Below are 22,962 nucleotides of genomic sequence, written 5' to 3' on the forward strand. Positions count from 1 at the left end.
CTCCTTGTGGTTGGGAATTCGAGCCCTGAATTAAGGTAAAAGGAAGGAGATTTAACTCCCACAACTCAGCGATAACCACTGTTGACATTTTTATGCATTTCCTTATGAGCCTCTTTCCTTCTTCACGTACACATATATTTTTATAATAAAGCTGGAATTACGCTCCATGAGAAATTCCGTAGCCTGCGTTTCCACTTAACATTTTAGCATAAGACTTTTCCCAGGTCATTAAGTGGACCCTGGAATCATGCTGGGAGGCGCCGCGATCCCATGGCCACCTGTGTTGCCTCACCGCGTGCGGGTTGAAATTGCTCAGTAATTGCTGGTGCTCCCCTAGGCCGGGGACATGGCCATTCTGTCCCCTGCCACCTCCCCAGGGTTTCACTCGGTGCTCTTTACAGGGTAGAGCGTCAATAAATACCTGCTGAATAAATGGATCAAGAGGAGATGCAACAAATGAATGCAAATATGTTTAAATAGGTGGAAAATAGCGGCTGATGTGAAAACTTCCCTATTGTCAAGCTCCTGGGCCATCTCTTCTTTCTCATCTTTAGAGCCCATGGCGATAAGCATTCCAGCATCCCACAGCGGCACGGAGGCCGGGCTCCATCCCCCGAAAGCTTTCCGTTCGTCTCTGATGCTCCACGTTGCCCCAGAGTGGGAAATCGGGCTTCACCACTGAGCACGGCTTGAACGCAGCCTGACAAGTGGCTGCGCTGGCCCCTGGAGGGGACTGTCACTTTGTCCACGTAAGAGGCTGGTGAGCGAAGCCAGGGAGACACACAGCTGGGAAATCAGTGTTTCCCCGGAAGCCTGAGGAGCGCAGAGCCCTCGGGAGCGGCTGGGGGCGAGTTCCGAGGTGGGACTCCGGACGTCCCCAGATTCCATCCTTCGAGGCCTGGATTCCTGGAACCCCCAGGACTGTAGCCAACATCTAATAAAACCCTTGTGTCAGGCACGATTTAAGCCTTGGGTTAAAAGCTTCAACTTAACAGAACTGTGTCCAGAGGCCACCTGGTCACTTCCTGAGTGACTCTGGGCTCTGTGAGTCTCAGTTTCTCATCCTTAAAATGGGGGCAATAACAGAAGTCACCTCCGGGGCCTTTGTGACGATTGGATGAGACAGCGTGCTCGAAATCCGTCGCACAAAGCCTGGCACGTAGCTGGGCGTGATCAAGGTGGATCGTGATCCCAGCTTCTCCGGGGACTTGGGGCCCAATCTGTGCTCCTTTTTTGCCTGGTAAGTGAGGACAGCTCCTTTCCATGAAACTCGATCATCCCACTGCTTTTGCCTTTGCGGGATTGCAGCCGTGGCGCAGAAGGACCCCAACAGACCCAGGACCCCGAAGGATCTCGCCCCAGTGACCGGAGAATGGGCTGAATCCGACAAGGTGAAACTAACAGAGAACCATGAGCGTCGCAGAGCGGGCCGCAGATCTCAACCCCACGATAATCGTAACTGAAACACGGGCTTGCCATGTCGCCTCCTATGCCAACAACTGCCCTAAGGGTGTTGCATACGTATCATTTAATTTTTACAACTTCTTTCAAGTTCAATCACCCTCCCTGTTTGCAGAGAAGGAACCTGAGGCTGGAGTCCCATGCCCAAGGTCTTCCTGCCGGTAGATGGGCTGAGCCGAGATTCGAACCCACGTGAAATGAGACTCCAGACCCGCACTCTTGGCCCGTGCGCCATCTTGGATGACAAGGCCGTGGTGTCCCAAGTCATGCCAAGCACATGACTCAAGGTTGGGCTGGGAATTGCAAAGAGGTTAACGTGCCACTCAAGGACTGAGTGCCTGCCCGGAGGCTGGCTTTCATTCATTCCTGCATTTATTCATGCAACAAGGATTAACTCAAGGATTAACCCGCTGGGCCAGGTGCCTGCTAAGCAGTGGGTTCAGGGTGGAATAGCCAGAGCCAGCCCCTGCCCTGGGGCTCAGAGTCCAGCAGGGGAGACGGACCGTAAATAAGATTCTGGGGAGCTGAGCTCACCCGAGGGGCATCCGGGGGACTCAGTCTTCGTCCAGAGCTCCCCCGGCACCTTGATGCTTCACCTGGCTGGATCCGCCCCTGGCTGGAGGATCCACCGGCTCTTCGGAAGTGAAATAATACACTCAGGTGCTCGGCAACGGGCCTGGCGCACAGCAAACACCCCACATTAGCTTTAAAATAATACTGATAATAAACACCGCGACGACCACCGGCATCACTGACATTTTAGACCCAGTAGGACGACTCTGGGCTATTCTTGTCCCGTTTACCTTGTCAGGTCCGGCAGGCAGCTCTGTGCACGCAGACCCCCACAGAGCAAAGACCCTGTGCCCTCACCTCGAGGATGGGTGGCAGAGGTTTATTTGGGACGTCCTTCGCCTCTGAGCTCTTTGTGGGCTCAGCCTGGGTCCCGCCCTTCGTAGGCACTCTGGCCCGGCGAGCTGGTCCACGATGATGCTCAGATACACCCCAGTGTGTTGGGGCCCCTGATATGTCGAGGCTGGAAATGTCATTTGCAACCAAAGGGTTAAAAAAATATCCCCTCGGAGGGCAAAGAAATACCTTCAACAAGCTAAATGATCTCTAACAGAAACCCTCGCCCAACTCTGAGAGCTCCTGTCCTGTGTGGACACGGTGGCAGTGTTGTTGAAACCTATGGACTCCCCTCTGACGCTGGGCTGGCCCCGCAGTCCCATGTCACAGACGAAGAGGTTGGGCCTCCTGGGGACGCGGTTTGGCCGGCGCAGGGGGGAGCCCAGGTCCTGGTCCGGCGGGTGATGAGCGCGCCTCATCACAGCCGCCCCTCCTGCCCCAAGCTGGAAATCTCATCAGACGGGGTTTCCCTGGGAGCCCCTGCCTCCCTGGGCCGGCCCGCACTTGCAGGGGACGCTATGAAAACAGCCTCTCCCTGCGTCTGTCGGAGTCGTTGCTTTCCGGGCCAGGAAACGCCGAGAAGAGAACACCGCCGGGCCTTGTTTGGGTGGGAAAGTTTTTTCAAAACTCCTGAGCGTATTTCTCTTGTTCCCTGTCCTCACTTGAAGCCAAAGCCTGGCTTCTCAGCTTGAGTTCTTCTCTCCTGTTGATGAGAATTCCTGATCCTCCCGCTTTGCTCTGACTAGTGGGGGGTGGAGAAGGAGGCCTGGCCACAGCTGCAGGCAGGTCCCAGGCCCAGCCCTTGTTAAAATGAAGAGATTCCTAATATTTACTTAAATCAGTTTATTTTAAGGAATTAATTAACATTTTTTTTGTTAAAGGAAGCTGAGCTAAGATCTGTGCCAGTCTTCCTCTATTTCGTATGTGGGACGCTGCCACAGCTTGGCCTGATGAGCAGTGTGTAGGTCTCACCTAGGATCCAAACGCTCAAACCCCAGGCCACCAAAGTGGAGTGCACAAACTTAACCACTATGCCACTGGGCCAGGCCTTCAGTTTATTTTAAAATTTACTTTAAATGCATACAAATGTAAGTCAACACATAAATCCCTTATATCTTATTTTTGTAGGAAGCCCCTTCACCTTATAATTATAAACTTAACTATGAAAGCATAAAATTTAAATTATCAACGGTAATTTACTACGACAGAGAATGTCGTTTGTTTGAATCTGAGCTGCCCCTGCCAGGTTTAATACAGAAAGATGGTTTCTAGATCTGCTCTGATGTGTAAACTCTGTATCAGTTAGGAAGGGCAATGAGGATTAATAAAAGAGACCCAGAATGACAATGGTTTAAACAAACTGAGGTTTTATTTTTCTCTTGTGTTGAAGAAATCAGGAAACACCTAGTCTCTTCTGTGCTAATGTCCTTAGCACATGGTCACCTAGTTCAAAGTACCTCATGGTCACAAGATGGCTGCTGTGGCTCCAGCTATTTCATCTGTGGTCCCTACAAGAAGAAAGCAGAAGGAAGAAAGCATGCCTCCCAGGTAGAATTACTCTTTTAAAATAACCTACTCAGAAATCCCACCTAACAACCTTGGCTTATGTCGCATTGGCAACTCTATGTCTAAGAGAAGTGGAGAATACAAGCTTTCAGCTGGGCATAGCAGCCAGCCCCTCAAATAAAATATGGGACCTGTCACAATGGAAGAAAGAGAGAATGGACTTTGGGTAGGAGAGTGTCTAAGTCTGTTTCCTAACTTGTATGATTGCAAAGCAGAGACTGCCTTTTGAGAGAAGGGTGTTCCAAACGGCATGTGCCATGGCCAGTCTTTGCCTGTCAGCTCACGCTGATCAGACTCATATTTCGCTTAATCTGCTCATCCTAATGTCGCGCCACTTGAGTATACAGAAAGTGCTCTGCCTTGCACGAGCCTGATTTCTGATCTCATCATTAAATGAGCTCCTCGCATGACGGCTGCCGGCGTCAGGAACAGAGAAAGGGCTTCTCTGCGTACTTTCTCCCGCCCTCACCGCCAGTGGGTGATCGCGCCTTGGCCTGTGCAGGGCCTGGGGCTCCTGACACGTCCACCACACGTGAGTCTGGAGCTGATACTGGGGAGCTGCCCCACCGCCTCTCCGGGGACCCCTGGGCTCTCGAGTTCTTGTGACGGGGCAGCTCCTCACTGCATCCCGCTCTTCGAGCGCCTGCACCATCTCATCGTAACCACCCTGCGAGGCCGCTTCACAGTCGTAAAAGCACGAGATGCTGAAGTCGCACGGACGTCCTCACTTAGGAAATGACATTTCTTCCAGGTTACGGCAGAAATGAGAAAACAAGAACACGAAGAGAGGTGGACACTTTGGGGTTTATCTGTGGGTCCGAGTTTGAGAAGCGATAGCTTCCACGACCTGGTGGACCATTTTACGAGAGCCCGAGGGCCTGTCCAGATCACTCACAGCAGCCCCGGAAGCAGGTAGAAGGGTCATCCCGTTTGAAAGCTGCCCCAGAGAGGGCAAGCCACCTGCAGAAGGTCACACAGTTTATGAAAATCAGAGCTGAAACTCAACCTTACTCGGTTCAAAGCTATGTGGGGCTGGGCTCTGAAGCTTTGGCAACATTGGACCTAAGAGCCAAAGTCTTCTAATGGCCGCTGTCGTTCTTGGACCCCAAAAGCAGAGGAGACACCCTGGGTTCCAAAGATGTCCGTGGAGGGACTTAGAGATGGTCCAGACCAAACGGCCCATTTTACAGACGGGGAAAGTGAGTCACTGATGGGCGAGAAACCATCGAGGCAGGAGGATAGTGACAAAGAGGGGGGCATTTCTGAAGGTCAAGGCAAAGGTCAGACGCCCAGCACAATTCCAGGGCGAGAAGGGCCAGAACAAAACCAAGCAGGCGACAACCAGGAGTCATCACGCAACTGGCGGTGAGGGCGCCTGACCACACGCTGGGGGAGTGTTCAGACACACAGCGCGTTAGACGGTGATACGGGCTGGGACGCAAATCCAGCAGCGTGAAGGAAGTCCCCTCCCGGGTTCGCCCTGCTGCTTGACCTGGGGCAAGCCGACACCCCCAGCCCCTTCGTCCTCATCCCTCAGGGACCTGGTGTTCATCACAGCATCTTCTCGTCCGTCAGTGGCTGCAGGGGCACCACCCACTCCGCCCTCGGCGGTACCACAGTGGGGGGAGAGGGCTTGCCATCCATAGGAAGCCCTGCCCAGCTGGACCACTTCACAGGGGTGTGCCTCAGTGTCCCCATCTGTAACACAGGAGCAACGCCTCGACACGGTGCGTCAGAGCATCGTGGAGAGAACGGAGCGAGTTTCTCCCACGTCAGACGCAGCTGGTGCCGGGTGAGGGCTTGCGTCCGTGATGAAGATGATGAGGATCCTTATCCGTGGCAGCAGCTCGGTGCCTCCTGGAGTCAGCTCACAATAGTCCCCTGGTCCCACCCACGGCGACGTCAATCACCGGGCTTACAGCCCAGCGCCCCGCACTCTTTCATGGGTGTTATTGACTGTATTCCCCGGCTCCTCCATGCGCTCCCTGAGTACACGGAATGAGTGAATGAATGAATGGCTGCATCACAGTTGCCGAGCCCCTCCCTGCTCCCCAGGCTGGATCGCGCCTGGCGCCTTTCACATCGCCAGCGCCAACCGGGACCCCTAATCCACCCTCCTTTGGTTGAAGAGTCGTTACACAGTGCGTAATGAAGTAAGCCTCGCTTAATCACCAAATGTTTGCACGCCAGACGAGTTCCCGGGAAGCGGAGCCCTTGGTGTGTTCTGGACAGAAATGATTGCGCCAGTGGCGGGGGAGGACGGCGGCCGGGATGAGCACAGCGGTCTAGTTGGAGTCCTTGCCCGTTCCTCCTGGATGGGGAGTTAATGGGCTTCGGCTGGTGGACGTGAGGACTCCCACATTCCAGCCCGATGAATCACAGAGGGGGCCGCGGTCAGGCTTGGAGCAGGAGGAGACGGGGAATTTGAGGGGCTGGTGGGCCCGGGGCGGGAGGTGCAGGGGGCCCTGGGTCTGCGGCTCACAGCCCACATAAACCAACCCCTCCCCGGGCAGTCCTACCCCGTGTTTCCGGGGACCTCCTTGATGGGGGTTCCCTCGCCCTCCCTCCTGTTTCAGGAGGACGTCCGCCCGCTCTGAACCGATCTGCAGAGCGAGCTGTCGTTGCTGGTGGTGACGTGTGTCCGCTGTGCGTCTGGGCAGCGCCCCATGTACTCCTGTCTCCATCCCCACCCAACTCTGCCTAATGCCTTGGAATGCTGGATTACTTACTACCAGGATGGACTTACTTTTTTTTTAATCTCAAGGGCTGTGTGTCTATTTTCACACGTATTAGAAAAAAACCACAGAACCAGCACCTCATCCTCTGATTTCGTGGGTCTTATGAAATCTGGATTGTTGGCAAGGAAATCGTCACTCCTTGAAGGTAGAGCAGGACGTGACCAAAATCGGGAAGGGGGGCACACGTGACTGAGAGCTGGGGAACTCCTTCCCGACGCGCGTGACTTCTTGCATGGCACCTGTCACAGCGGGGCGCCTGTCCCGGGCTGTCAGGGGCTCTTATGACGCCCATTTTGCAGATTAAGGAACTGAGGCTCAGGCCGCACAGAACAGCCTCTCTCCTCCTTTCTGGGATGGTGGCGGCAGCCTTGCACGGTCAGGAAAAATCGCGGCCGACGTTGGTATAGGCAAAAAATAAATACATAAGTTTGCTGGATGTTCCGTCTAGCAAAACCCTCCAGGTTGTGGGGCCTTTCATGGTCTTTGAGCTGTTTCATAACTCTGAGCTAAAAAAAAAAAAAAAATGCAACTGGGAGTGATTCAGGCCATAGAAATGCAAATGAATCCTGTCCAGTGGAATGCAATTGATTACTGCCCCAAAGCCATCAACCGATTTCGCACCTACTTGTGGATGCACCCCAGCATCTCTGATTGCTGGGTCCGTGGGGCTGTCTGAAATCTCCTCTGAGTGGTTGAGCCATCTTTCTGGTTCCCACTTTCATTACTGAGTGAAATGCCATCTTTGACATGTGGTCATTTTGTGATTGCACTGGAGTCTTGATTTTACTTTTATTTAAAATTTGTGCTTTAACCGTGTCTGTTCCCTAAAACACTCCTATTGGGTGGTGAAGGAAAGGTCGCATTAAATAGGGAATGCGAGGTGGGGGCGAGGAGGGTATGTGGGTCGTGTTTCGGATCTGAATTGTTGGGGGGGGTGTGTGTCCTGTTCTGTAGATGCTCCATCCGTCTTGTCTGCCCTCGTCATTCGAGAGGGTCGCCAGCTCCAGGGTCGTCCTGTGGGGTGGGTAAAGGCAACGAGGGGCCAGCAGGACCCATGGGGTCCTGGTGGGTGTTTCAAACCTGAGACCCCGGCTGTGGCCCCGCCGTGGGGATACGGTGGGGCTGGTTGTTTAATGTCTCAAGGTTATGTTTTTCTCCAGCCTGATGGGATGGAAATAGAGATTAAATGGACTAATAGAAAATAAACAGCTGTGGGGTCTCGCACACTGCTGAGCCAGCAGGCGGGCAGGGCTCAGGCCAGTCGCCAGGATAGAGAAGATCTGTGGACAGCTGCATACGCAGTGTCTCCTCGAAGCCTCGCCCTGCCGTGACGTGGGGCTGATGGTTAGCTCCATTTCTATGATAGAGGGGAACAGGGATCAGAGAGAATAGCTGATTCCCCAAAGCTGCACAGCAGGTCGGAGTGCCAGCCTGAGCCCAGAGCCTGTGCACTGAGTTAGCCACTTGGCAGCCCCAGGAGAGCCTGCTGATGTGCAGAGCCGGGGGCCCTCCTGCCCCGAGATTCCCGCTAGGTACGTCTCAAGGTGGGGCCAGGACTCCCATTTAACCAGCAGCAGGCGGACACTGACGCATAAACAGACATGCACCATGGGGTTAATTCCATCTCGAGGAGGAAAGCCCAGACACTGGACAGGAAGGCGAGTCAGGGAACACGCTGTGAACATCCTGAGGGAAAAGGAACATGGGGGCTGGGGCCGGAGGGCCGAGGAGACAAGCCAACGTCGCCAGAGTCGCCCTACGGTCAGGCCCGGGCACGGGAGGAGGCGAACACGTCCTGGATTCTCAGAGCTGTGAGGACTCTGAGAACTGCCCCATTTTACAGATAGAGAAACTGAGGCCCGGGGAGGAAAAGGACTTGCTTAAGGCCCCACAGCTGGAAACAGGCAAAGACTAGGTCCCTAGCCAGGAATCTTAGTCCTCAGTGGGTCTTCCTCCGCCCTCTCTCCATTCACTTCCCGTCTTGCTTGCTCACTGACTCCCTGATGCATTTCGTTCATTTGTTCATTCAGTGAGCACGTGGTAAGGCCTCCCGTGCACCCAGCATAATCGTTTATTAAACAATCATTTCCTGTGTGGCAGGAGCTGCGTACTTGGGACCTAAGGAGCTCACCATCTAGAGAGGGAAACACTTAGATAAAATAAATATACAAACGAAAATCTATACAAACAAAAAATAAATCCAGCCTCGTACAGTTGACAGCCCACTTTGAACACGCGGAATGATCTCATTCCGTCTTCAGACCCAATGTCTTTGCAACGGGAAGGACAAGATCCTCAAGTCCCACGTGAGCGGGAAACTGAGGCCGGAGGCGGGCAGCGGCCTTCTCAGGTTCCACGTGGGGGGTTGGTTCTGTGGCTCCAGGTCCACACGTATTCCAAATCCGCCTGTCGGAGACCTGACCCCGGGTGGACGGTTTGGGTGGCAGAGGGAAACCTAGAAACATGGGTGATGGCTGAGCGGCACCCCATTCGTGATAACTGAGGGCTCACCGCGTGGTGGAACCAGCCTCGAGTCAGGCCAACGATGCTGCCTTATTTTAGACGAAGAAACTGAGGCTCAGAGATGTGGGAAGCGGCCCCGGGCCCACGGCCGGCACCCAGCACAGGACGGCCTCTGCCTCCCACGGATGGGCCAGCAGGTTTATCAGCACACAGTAGCTGTTCTGGAAACACCTGTGGGACCCAGGAGGGCAAAAGTGGGATCTGCCTTTCCTATCTCTCCCTAGGGATCCCCCAAACTGTCCTCAAAGCCAGCTCCATCTGAAGCCGGAGAACACCAGCCTCGAGAAACAACATCTGCAGCCGGTTTCTTGGTCCCCGGAGTGGGGCGCGGGGCACAGCGGCCAGCGCTGGCTTCCCACTGGTTTCCTCGGCCTGCAGCCCCGCTCGACCCACCAAAGGGGAGGGTGCAGGCGCTGGGGGGCTGGCACCGCCCTGGGTGCAGCACAGCCAAGCTCTGGGGGACCTGGAGTGTAGATACCCCGGCTTCTGCTCCCTCCCAGGCACGAGATCTACAGAGCCCCTCAGTGGGCGTAGCTCTGGTCACCCCGAACGGTAACCTGCCCATAGAGGCCGCCTGAAGGTCCCCTCCCTTCCTTGCCTCACAGCCTGTCCTCCCCAACGATGCTCCCTGAGGTCGCCCCCTCATTGACTCCTTGCACAGATTCTCGTCTCAGAGTCTGCTCCTGAGGAGCCCCCCGATATACACACCCATCGACTCTATCTTTGAAACCTCTCCTCACTGCTCCCAGAGCCGATTATGACCCTCCTGCGCATAAAAGCCCCAATTCTCTCTCTCCCTGAGGCACCAGCAAACTTTTTGTAAAGGGCTGGCTTTTAGATATTTTTGGCTTTGCGGGCCACGTTGTCTCTCTTACGGCTGCTCACCTCTGCGAGTGTCAGTCGCGCGAAATCAGTCACAGGCAAGATGCTCACGGCTGCGTTACAATAAACTTTATTTACAAACGCGGATGGCCGGCCTGAGGGCCAGAGCGTGCTGAGTTACGGGGTCCGGCCTCACACCGTGTCATTCAAGGCCTCTCGTGCCCCTGCCCATCCCGCCAGCCTCATGCAGGAGTAATTGTTGACGGTCCGCTGGGTGCGTTCGTAACCCCACCGCGGCTCTGATGATGAGCACTTTCTGAATCGCTCCTTCTGGGGAAAACCACCGGTTACTCCACAAAACAGTCAGATAGTTTTCAAACAGATTTTTTTCCCCTAAGATTCCGCTGCCTTGCTCATGGTGGAGACCTGTGGTTTCTCTTGGTCTCACACCAAGAGGAGGGCTATTGGGGGTCTCACACCCCACACCCCCACTAGCCACAGCCCCCCTCCGTTTGTGGTAAATCTATCCTTCCTGGTGCTGATGTGGCTGACCTCATTCCCAGGCACAGGGGCCACAAGTGACCTGGCCTGGCCCATCAATGCCGTCCTTTTTCTGGGCCATGTAATGTTTCCGGGAGAAGCACAGGACCCCGTTTGGACCAATGAGAACCTTCTCTGGGATTTGTCCTCCTGGTGGGCTGCTAGGCAAGAGGGAGAGGAGTTCAGGGAGGCTGGTGGCCATACCAGACACCACTCGGGGTCTGTTTGAAGAGAGGGTGACAGAGGGGGGCCCTCATGGATCGGGGTGATAGAGCACCCAGCATGTGCCAGGCTCTGAGTGAGCTTCTGGCGATCCAGCACGACGGGAAGGCGGTGGTCCCAGCTTTCAAACAGCTCCAAGGCTGATGGGGGACAGAGACGGGCTGACCCCCAATTAGAATTCAGTGTGACAAGCTCTGTGACATGGAGAAAGGCCCATGGGAGAGGCGGTGAAACCCTGGGGCTGGCCGGGAATGCTTCTTGGAGGAGGTGCCGTTTGAGCTAAAACTGGAAGAACGCATGGAGCTGGCCTGCAGAGGAGCCGTGTTTCAGACAGAAGGGACAGTGGGGAGCAGCCTGGGAGGGTCACAGAGAGCAGTGGGCTCGGAGGTGGCCGGGCTGGGCAGGGCCAGGCATCCTGGGAGCTGTGCAGTTGGCCTGCCAGCCCCGGTGCCCTGGGCGGCCTCGGGGAGAGCCCTCCCAGGCTGCAGCTTCAGAGATGGGGCAGCCGTGTCCCCTGCGCCCAGCACAGCGCGTGGGCGGCTGCCAGTCCTCTCTCCGGCTCCCTCTCTCTGAACCTGACTTCTTCCAGGAACCCAACAGCCGCCCCTGAGCTGTGACCCTCCCAGGCTCCTCCCCAGGCTGGGAAAGCTCCTGGCGCTGCCAGGAAAGAGAGCCGGGTGGGGCTTCAGACAGCAGGACGGGGCTTCTGCAGGCAGCAGCCGCTCCAGACCCCGAGAGAGGAGAAAAATGGAGACCCCTTTGGCTCAGATCCCAGAAGGAGACTCACAGAGGGAAGCGAGGCCTCGCAGCCTCTTCCAAACTTGGTCATCTGGCCTCAGGAGCAACGGGGTCTGCTCAAACCCGGACAGCCGGACGAGAAGCTGGGCGAGGGCCTTTGGGGTCCTGGGTTGCAGAGAGGGTAGGGTGTCGGGGCCTCTAGGCTGGCGCTTAAGGCCAGAGTCGGGAAAAACCAGGCTGAGGACCCAGCCTCTCCAACCGACCTGCCTTGAAAGAGAGGTTTGCGGGGCGGCTGTGGGTGCAGAGTGGGAAGAACAGGATTCCAGCCCTGCTCTGGACTCACCGGGGCCGCCCTAGGTTCCCCCGGTCACTCCCTGCACTTGCCCACCATCAGCCGTCTCAGACGGTTGTCACTGTCACTGCCGGCTCATTACCTGTCTCCCTCCTTTGCTCTGAGCTTTGTGAGGGGTCCCAGAGCCCCCCACTCAGTATTCTCCGAATGGACGCACAAGATGATGACACAGGGCTCTCCGCCGAGCTGCGGATACGGTGCTTTGCTGCTCTTGGCCTCCGTCTTCACATCCGTCAAATGGGAATGATGATCTTTGCTGTTTGTATGAGCCCAGCGGGCGGCTGGGCCTCGGTATGGGGCGCAATCGAGCAGAGAGCCAAGGTCCCCGCCCACCACTGACCGGAGAAGAGGACACAGGCTCTGCTGACCCACTTTGTTCTTCGTCTTTGAAATCGAGAGGGGTTTGGACACATCGAAGTACGTTGTTTCTGTAACGTGCATCTTCCTTTGCTCCTGTGCAGGTACTCGTATCCAGAATGTGTGAGTGTGGGGACAGGGACTGTCCCGTGGGTCCTTTCCACAAATAATTTCTCAAGCAAATGGCCCCACCGTGGTGCCCAGGATGCAGAGAGGATGGAACTGAGGATGCAGGTCACTCATCAGCAAGAGTCTCGGGGACGACCCCTGTGTGGGGGAGGGAACAGGGACAGGGGGCGGAGGGAGAAGTCGAACTGGGGTGCGGGCAGGGCAACAGCCTCGATCAACAGCCCCAGAGCAAGGCTGACGCCGCAGAGTCGTCAGTCCAGGCCTTTACATGGTGCAGAGGTCAGTCACTGCACGTGACCCTGGGCCGGGTGGGTCTCTGGAGCCGGGTCGACCCTGAAGGGGCTGACAGCTGAGGCTGTCAATGATGCTGCTCCCAGACGCCGGGGCAACTGGGCCTTCCTGGAAGGGGGATCTGGGCGGTGTCCCATGGTGTCCACTGCACAAATGTCCCCAAAGGTAGGTGCCGTTATTTCCACTTACGGATGACGACACTGAGGCCCAGATGGGTGACGGCTCTCGGCTAAGGTGGCACAGACAGGAAGTGCCACCGGAGCCACCCAGCTCTCTCGCCACGGCCCGTGTTTGTGCCAAACAGAGAAAAGCACAAACCCGCACCTGAGTCAGTTCCCGTCAGCTGGCAGACCTGTCACCGGCGCCTCTCGGTTTTGCCTGAAGCCTGTGAGGTGAGGTGGCTCCCCAGCCCGAACCCATCAGCCCGCCTGTGTGTATTCTGAGTGCAGCCAACAGCTGCCACGCCCGGGGCTGCCAGCTCCGCCACGGCTTCGGGACGCGTCTCTCCACCCGGTTCACAGAGCTCTCTGCTGGCTCTTTCTGGAAAGCCAGGCTTTCCCCCCCCGTTCTCCTTCCTTGCGATGTGACTGGATTTCAGCAGAGCCTGAGATGAGGGGAACTGGAAAAAACAACATCCAGAATGTGTGAGTGTGGGGGACAGGGAGCAGTTGCCCAAATCCTACTTTGGATTCTAGCCCAGTTTCATTTAAATTTTTTTCCTTTCTTTTCACCAACGCATAGCTTTAAAAAAAAATTGCAGAATATGGGCAGTCAAATGCCTGGGTTTGTTGGTGTGGGTTTGGAGCATGGATTTTGGAATACGGCAGCGTGGGGTTCAGATCTGCATTTTGCTGTGTGACCTTGGCCGGGCGTCTTGACCTCTCTGAGCTCCCGATGCCTCAGCTGTGAAGTGGCTTAATCATCTCATCTCTCGGATCCATTTGGTGGCTGAACATGAGACTGTTAGGGGAACAGCAGTGGACCTAATAAATGCTTAGTAAACTGCTGTCGTAGCACGGAAAGTGGCCGTGGGCAAGCCATACACAAAAAGGCATGGCTGCGTTTCAATACACTCCATCTGTGGACGTTGAAATTTGAATTTCATATAATTTTCACGTTGTGCGACATGTTATTTTGACTTTTAAAAAAATCACTTAAACAATGCAGAGCACTGTCTCAGCTTGTGAACTGTACAAAATCAGACAGTGGGCTGGCCGGCAGTTGGTGGCTGCTGCTCCAGGAGGGTTTGTCCCCTGACCCCCAGCCAGGCCACACTAAGGGCCCTTCACGGAGGCTTCCACAGCACCCCTGAGCCACCCTGTCCCAGCACCAACCAGGCCATCGAATGTACTCGTTCACTCCTCAGGGGGCTCTGAGCGATTTGAGGCAGGCACTGGGTCTCGCTCATCTCTAAACCCTCAGTGCCCAGCACACAGTAGGGGCTCAATAACTGCATGTCACAGAAGCCCATGTGTGGCTGAATGACGTTTTTCAACAGCTGCATTTTGCAGATGTTACCATAAGCCCCATTTTACAGATGTGGAAACTGAGGTTCAGAGAGGGAAAGCGGTTACCTCAATGTCACACAGCTACAAAAATGACTCAGATGGGACTTGAATCCCTGAAGAGAGATGAAAAGAGATGGTTAGCATTAACTGAGCAACTACTGTGTACCAGGGGCTCTGCATGCGTTGCCTCAGTCCCTCTTAACTGGGCACCCGCTGTGCGCCAGGACCTGCCAACACTGCCTGGTCACATCCCCTGGTGTCCAGAGGGCCGGATTCTGCAAGGCCAGAGCACTAGCCTGTGAGCTCCCGAGGCAGGGACCAGGCCAGTCCCCTACACCTGGAGCAGCACTTAGCACAGAGCAGAACATTCCAGAAGCATTTATCGCACAATGACTGCCCACCCTCAGCCGGGCCAGGCGCTGTGTCTTGAGCTTCTATGTTCAAATCGTCCACCTTCTGTCACCATATCCCAGGAGCACAACGTGAAAATCAGCTTAAAAATAAATTAATGAAATTTTTTAAAGAAAGAAAGAAAAAGAAAAGCAAAAAGCAGTGACATCGCACCAGGCCCAGTGGCAGCAGCATCTGCTGAGTCAGATAGGTTATCCGTCCATGACAATCGATGGCCCATCGCCCGCGAGTTCCCTCCTCCAAATACAGAAGCTGATAAAGAAAGAGGGGCCGGCCCCGTGCCTGAGTGGTTCAGTTCACGCCCTCTGCTTCGGGGGCCCAGGGTTTGCTGGTTCGGATCCTGGGCGCGGACATGGCACTGCTCATCAGATCATGCTGAGGCTGCATCCCACATGCCACCACTAGAAGGACCCACAACTAAAATATACAACTATGTACTGGGGCGATTTGGGGAGAAAAAGCAGAAAAGTAAAAAGAAGAAGATTGGCAACAGTGGTTAGCACGCGGCCAATGTTGGAAAGAAAGGAAATAAAGAAAGGAAGGGAAGGGAAGGGAAGAAGGAAAGGAAGGAAAGGGAGGGAGGGAGAGAAAAAATAAAGAAAGAAAGAAAGGAAGGAAGGAAGGAAGGAAAGGAAAGAAAGGAAAAGAAAGGAAGAAAGAAAAAGAATGAAAGGAAGGAAGGAAGAAAGAAAGAAAACAAAAGAAAAGAAAGAAAGGAAGGATGTGGGCATGGGGACGACAGGACAGCCAGGACAAGGACGCCTCCGGCTGGGAAGAGTTGCCTCCAGGATGCCCACACCTGCTGCGAGGCGGGAGGGAGGGCGGGCAGCCCCGGCCTCAGCCCAGAGGCCTCCCCTCCAGATGAAGCGGCTCCGTGAGCACCAGCTGGCCCGCAGGCCCTCGCCCCACGTGGCTCCCCGCGCTGGTCCCCAGCCCACACTGCGCCCCGCGGCCGTGCGCCTCACCAGGCCCGGGGGCAGGCGGCTTCTGTGGGAGGACGAGAGCCCTCGAGGCTGCGCTGGCCTCTCGGCCGAGCCCCTTGGCTGCACTTCACAGGCGCCCAGCGCGGCCCCCTCGGCAAAACCTTCGTGAATCCCACTTGTTGACGGCGGCCTTGTCGCAGGATTTAATGGTGGGATAATATTTACACAGCAAACTCCTCCAGAGGTGTCCTAAACACCGTCCAAGGGATTTTCGGAGCTTAATGAGTGTGAGTGAAGTCCAGACAGGATAACGTGGCAACTGCGGCTCTAATCTGATCTGGCACTGTCTACACAGTAAGACTTAGCGGGTGGGGTCGTTTGGAGAGCGCTGGCAAACGTCGCTTTCACAGGCTTCCTCCCTCCTTTCCCGTGAGCTCTGTGGTGTTATGAGCGCCCCGTGGCCTGCGATGGCCACACCCCAGTTCTCGAGGCTGCCGGGAAGCCCCGAGCTCACGCCTGTGGGTGCATCGGGGGGCTTCATAACAAGCGGGTGTTAGAAGAGGGGCGGACCAGGAGACGGCCCTAATCGCCTTCTCTTCCTTTTTTCTGAAGTCAGCACAGAACTTCTCAGCCTTTTAAAACACAAAAACAGGCCGGATTTTGAGATGTCAATAACGGAGTCAATTGCACGCCCTGCGGCACCGTCCGTGGTCCATCCCTTCATCCCGAGGGACCAGCAGGGCTGAGCCTGGAAAGCTGAGCCGCTGTCGGACGCCCAGGCTCCAGCATCATCGGTTCAAATCCTGCCTCTGCGGGCTGAGTCCCGTTGTCTCCAAACCTCAGTTTTGTCGTCTGTGAAACGGGAATGATGGGTAGTGGCAATCCGGGGCTGTTATGGGAAGTCCGTGAGGAGAGCGCGTGGAGAGCCTCGCGCTGCATCAGGCGCGGAGTCAGGATTCCTGTAGACTAGTTTAAAAAGCATTTTCTGACCTCAGCATCCTCATCGGTGCAACGAGGCTCCTGTTATCTGCCTCTAGGGGTCCAGTGATGGGAGAAGCAGGCCCCGTCTAGCTTGGATTCTGATCTAGGGTCCAGCTCCCAAAGCCAGTTCTTGCCACATCTTCTGCCCACAGTTCGCTGTCATCCACCGACATCTGAGACGCTGCGTAGGAAAAAGACACCCCAGAAATGAGGGGGCATCTTCAATGGCCAGAGGGTTCGTCCCTTGGCTTCCCCACAACAGCAGCCCCGTCTCGAGCTCCGCGTCTGTTTGCACGGGAAGGGAAGCTGTTGAGCAGGCTGTGTTATCCAGCGCTTGAGAACCAGGTGTCCCCTCAGAGGCCTCCAGCTGGGACGCTCCGGTTCCTGGGAGAGAAGCAATTGCTTGGCCGTGTGAACCTGGGGGTCCTGGTTGGGGGCAGGTGGATAGCTCAGACCAGTGACGTTCCGGATGGGAGGGGGCCTTGGCAGCTCCAGGCAGACCTCATCGACCCCCGAGGGAGTGTTCTGGGCATATCAGATGGGGACTAAGCCTGGTTTTAAATCTTAGCTGTGTTCCCTTGGGAAACTGAATTAGCCTCTCTGATTTTCGGTCTCCTCCTCTGTAAGATGGGGAAAGCAAAGTTCTCGTCTCATGGGGCTGCTGGGGGGTTTGAATGGGATGGTCCACAGAGAGTTCCTGGCATAGAGTATTCTTCGCATGGAGGACTCATGACACCCTTACTATCCTCCAGCCTATGAGCTCACAGCCTGAGATTTATAGGAAAGAGCTGGCTGTCCTTTTAACATGTCAGCTTAGAAAACCCCAGGCCTCTGGGATGGCCTATCACCATCCTGTGTCCATCCTTTAGTCGAACTGCTGATCCAAAGGGCCGGCTGTGGTTACGTCATAAGGATTTTTATCTTAAGATCGCAAAAGCGGGTGCATTTTCTGGCGACAGAGATGTAGTCACTAAAGGCCATTTCAGTGGCTCTGTGACGTCGTGTAAATTTCTAACACCTCTGAGTTCAGTCTGAGGTCTGTGAAAAGATCACCAAGTGTCTACTCTCTGTTGAGTTGTTTTGAAGATGAAACTGAAGAGCCATGGGGCACCGTGCCCGGCACGTGGTTCAGCTCAGTGACCGTTTGCCAAATTCCAATCGTGCTGGTCTGGGGAGCTGGTGTTAAGAGTCAGGGGTCTTTAATGATTAGTAAGCTTATAGGATTGAGGAATCATTTACCAGGTCATCAGTATCCTTTTCCAGGAGTTCAGAGACACAAAAATCTACGTAAGAGATGAGTCTATAGGTACCCTTGGAGGTCCTAAGATTAATTCAGCTTTCAGGTCATTGATCTAAAAAGATCAAGAGAGATTGAAGAAGCTGATGGATTTTGTACTAAACTTCAGTGGGTTCCAGATCTTCCTTTTTCACCGACATTTTATTGTAAAAAAATGTCAAAGACAGAAAAGTTTAAAAAAAGAAGACTTGTATAAGAATGCCCATAGGAGACCTTTATTTATAGCAAAACTAGACAAAAACTAGTTTTTTTGTGAACATGTTTCATTTCTCATGGTAAATACTTAAGAGCTGAATTTCTGGGTCATGAGGGAGGGGTATGTTGAGTTTTATAAGAAACTTAAGATGTTTTTCCAAAGCGGTTATGCCATTTTAAGTTCCCACCAGTTGGATGAGAGTTCCTGTCGCTCCACATCCTCGTCAACACTTGCTGTTGTCGGTATTTTAAAGCTTAGCCGTTCTTGTATGTGTGTCGTAGCGCCCCACTGTGTGCACCAACCACTGTTTTTTTTTCAATCAGAGCCGGATTCTCATATTTTTCGTAAACTGAACTGGAAGGACCTTTATTTTGCGAGTGGGAAAACTGAGGTTTAGAGAGGGAAAGAGTTTGTCCCAGTATTTCACAGCATGCTAAAGGTAAAGCTGGGCCAGTGATCCCAACTCCTGACTCCTGATCCCGGGCGCACAATAAGACTGTGTCATTACGTTGAGTACCTACTATGCTCCAGGCATTGGAGCAGACTCTCCTATTTACTATTTAAACTATTTCATGTAGTCATTCAACAAACACTCACGAAGCCATTCCCTGGACACTGCACCTTCCTAGGCTCTACAGATGCAGAAACAAATAATGAAACCTCTGGCCTCTAAGGAGCTTAAGTGCATGAGAATCTTCAATCTTTAATCCAGGCCGTAGTTTTTCCCACTCTAGCCAAGGCAAGAACCACACGCATTAACGCATACGATGGGCTTTCTTTAGCTGTTCCAAGCACTTTGGGAAGGTTGATTACTAAAGCAAAGACGGAGAGTCCGAACTGCAGAAAATACATATTTTTTACTCTTTCCCTCCATTTTGTTTCTAAACTTGGGGGTCGCACACCCATTTTCCCCTGGAAGGGTCCGGCTGAGTGTCCCCCCAGGAAAGTCTGGTGTCCGAGAACCCAGATCCCCACCTGCGGGCAGAAAAGCCCCGTAGAGCGAGGGAGACCATTCTCACCACTGGTCACTCACCCAGGCCCCTGGGTGCAGAGGCCCCTGCTCGGTTTTGCCTAAAGTCGGCGGGAAGTGGATTTCCAGCCAAAGGCGAAGCGTCCTACAACTTTAAGAGAAGCGGCCTAAGCTATTCGATCGTCCGGAAGTTTCTGTACACACACCAGGCTGGGATGGCTGCCTAGGTTTGACCCTGTGCAGGGAGGTGGGTTGGGGCGGGGGGAACCTTAAAATGCAGGGTCCTGGGCCCCATCTTCAAGGATCCCAGTTCCATCAGTCTGAGGGGAGATTGCACGATCCTTACTTTAAAAGGCTCAGTGGGGGCACAGGCGATTTTTGGGGCAGTGAAATTATTCTCTATGATCTAATGGTGGGTATGTGTTGTTATAGGTTTGCCAAAACCCATAGAATGGACGACACCAAGATGGCACCCTGATGTCAGCTATGGACTGTGGTGACGATGACAGGTCCCTGTGGGTTCATTGACTGTAGCAACGTGCCTTACTGGAGCGGGATGTTGATGATGGGGAGGCTGTGTGGGTGGGCAGGGGCTATGTGAGAACTCGTTGTACTTGCAGCTCAATGTCGCTGCGAACTTAAAACTGCTCTAAAGAATAATCTGTTTTAAAAAAACACACATACAACTCCTTCGATTTGGAAATTGTAATTTAATCTAAGCCTACAGGAAGCAGAAATCTTGTGGACAGCATCCCCCTGCACTGAGCATACAGCCAGCGTGCTTGTATGCCTCTCAGGACGGGAGGCTCACTACCTCACAGACTCGCCCTTTTTATTTTCAGAAGGCTGTGAGGTGTTGGAGCTGAAGTTGGCCTCCTCGTAGCCTTAACCTTGTGGATCTAGGTCAGCCCTACGGAGCCAGAGAGATAATTCCCTAATACTCATTGTAGGGCTTCCCCCAAAGCATTGTGGGAGGTTGGCTGATGGATGGGATAAAATGGACACATCCTCTGTTACCACCATCAGGGTAACATGGCCACCAGCCCTCACAGGGCTCTGGGACCAATCCCAATGCTATCTCTCTTATGCTTTTCTGGCCACTGTTGTACCAAGCGGGCCACATGGTCACTTCCACTCTAGCGTGACACAGACATTCCTAAACACCACTGGGTGCCCATGCAAAGTCATGCCATAAAAACCACGGGCCACGGGGCCGGGGGCCGGGATTCAAAATCTTCGTCAGCAACACATAAAAAAAAAAAATAGAGAAGAAACTAATAAAATCTGTAGCCTGGTTTTACACATTAAATGGTTTAGACCTCCTAAATAATCCAGTAAATCTGACACTGCACCTTGAAAAAGACCTGAAGTGGGCGGTGCAAGTGGGTGTCAGAGGGTTTGCTCAAGCTCTGGTGACGGATGGAAGGAGCAGCATCTGAAATTGAGTGAGGAGCGTGGCTCGTAGCACACAGTGTAAACTGAGGTAGCAGGTAGCTGTTGGAGGGGGTGTGTGTGTGGGGTGGGGGGGATTGTTTCGTGTATTCCTTAGCAGCAAAGTTCAACGGGGCACGGTTTTCTGCCTTCACGTGGTATTTCTCCTGAATAGAATTGCACGCACGCAAATGTGAAATTTGTGTCACGCTCAAACTGTTCCCTGATACCTCAATGGTGTTGGAACAAATTCGTCGTTTCAAAGCAAGCGTTAGAGCAGAACGGACTGTCCTGGACTCGTGCGTTGAGACGGAGACCGGGAAGAGAGCCCCGGGCAGCAGTGAGCGGACTGCCACCTGCTCCTACCTGGTCCTCGCTCCGTGTCTGACCCTGGCTCAACCCCTAACCCACCCTGGACCTCAGCTTTCCCATATTTTCAAGGAAGAAAATCGACCCAACCTTTCCCAAGGCTCCCCCCAGCTCTGAAATCTAGCAGTGGTTTGCTGTTAAGAGACAGATTTTAATTCACATATTTGGGTTTTGGCCCCAGAAGGTGGGCATCGGTAGAAATGGCAGTTGGGATGTGTTTTTAGGATCTTAAAGATGTCTCTGGGTCTTGGACACAGAATCCCGCGACCTTTTCTTTCCCTCCACCTGCCGCTGTCCCCTGGTCTGCACGGCATCGTCTCTCCCGAGACCCAGCGCAGCCTCCGGACAGGCCTCCCCTCCCCCGCTCCCAGCTCAGACTAGTTTCGCCAAGTCTGAATCTGCCTTTGATGGCGGTTTTCCGAGTTGACTCCAGCAAGCGCTCCCATCTCACCGTCTTCCTGACAACGGGATGCGGACATGGCTCCTGGGGAGAGGCGGGGTCGTTGTTCACATAGGAGAGACCGTGTGACTTCTGAAGCTGGGCTCTACGAGGGGACACTGGCCCTTGGGCCCCAGCTGCCACACTGTGAGGAAGCCCGGACAGTGTGGAGAAGCCCCAGGTAGGCGTTCCAACCGGGAACCTGAGCTGAGGTCCCAGGCGACAGGGAGCATTGATAAAGGCGTGAAAAAGCTTCAGGACAACTCGAACCCCAGCCCCACCCAGGAGCCACCTGGCTGAGCCCAGAACAGCGAGAGGTAACACGAAAATGAGTGTCGCTTCAAGCCCGTCGATTTGGAGGTGACTACGCAGCCACAGATAACTAGAGGACATTTTCTTGCCTAAAATCCTCCTGTGCTTTCCCAGGGTCCTCATAAGAAAGCTACGCTCCTCAGCCCCTCTGAACAGCTCTGAGTCCTTAATGAACTCATCCTCAGTCCCGAGTCTTTGCTTGAGCTTTTTCTCTGCTAAGAGCATTTTCATCCCTCCCGACTCTGCCATCTCCTCTTGCCTGAAAAATTCCCCTATGCTCTTCAGATCTCAGCATAGATGTCACCTCCTCCGGGCAGCCTTCCCTGATTGCCCCAGCTGGGTTGTGTGGCTTCCCTGGGCTCCCACTGCTCCCTCAACTCAGCACTAACCACGCTCGTGTATAAATGCCCCTTGGCTTCTCTGCCCTGACAGGTTGTCAGCCTGCGCAGGCTGACACTGTGCCTGGTTTCTTTCCTGTTGAATTCTCGGTGTAAGCACACAGCCTGGAACATAGTAGGTGGTCCAAAAATGTTCACTGAATGATGGACTGAACCCACGGGCTTCCCCACCCTCTCACTCTCCCCGGCATCTAGCTTCTCTCACACAGAACTCAGTCTGGCAGATACAGGGTTCCCCTCTCATGACCCTGATCGACATCATCGGCTTCTGGAGGCTGTGACATCTTGAGAAAAGAGAGGGTGGAGCCTGTTCCTTGAGCCTCCTGCCATGATCCCCCATAAGACAGAGAGACAAGGACTGTGCAGCTCCTAGGAGAAGCTTCTCCTGCCCTGTCAGCATAAGGGTCCCAGGTGACAGGGCACAGGTGACACAGTTACAGGTGAGGGGGCTCGTGAGAAACCTGAGCAACAAGCCAGGCCTCGCCCGGCTCCCTCCCCCAGCTGCCTCCACGTCCTCTGCGAGCCCATCGGGTACCTGGCTCTGTAAAGGGTTTGAGAGTAAAGGGTGGGTGGGGGCCAGTTCCTGGGGACACCATGGCCCCCATTCCCCATTAGAGAGAGGACATTTCAATGGGGCTGCAATGTCGGCAGAACCTTTTATGGTGGGAAAGTCCTCTTGCTTCCATTTCCTCTTTATGGCCCTTCTGTGACCCGTGAACTGTACAGATGAGGGAAATGAGGCTTGCGACCCAGAATAGGTGTCCCTGATGTCACACAGCACACCAGCTCAGGCTCATGCAGGAAGCCAAACCCAGTCTAGGTATTTTAAGCAGGATGGGTCTTAACACAGGGATTTAGATGCAAACAGAAGCTCTGGAAGGCCAGAAGGAGCAAGCTCGAGACTGAGCCTCTTGGAATAACTCCCAGAAAACACCGAACAGAGGCGCCTGGAGAGCAACCGCTGGAATTACGCTGGACACAGGACGCTGCACGCATCCGACACCACTGCCTCCAGAGCCCAGACGCGGGAGCATGGAGCAGGGCCCCCGACGCTCACCTCTGTGCCCCCCGTGAGCAGCAAC

Source organism: Equus caballus, chromosome 8, assembly GCF_041296265.1.
Source record: "Equus caballus isolate H_3958 breed thoroughbred chromosome 8, TB-T2T, whole genome shotgun sequence".
NCBI lineage: Eukaryota > Metazoa > Chordata > Mammalia > Perissodactyla > Equidae > Equus > Equus caballus.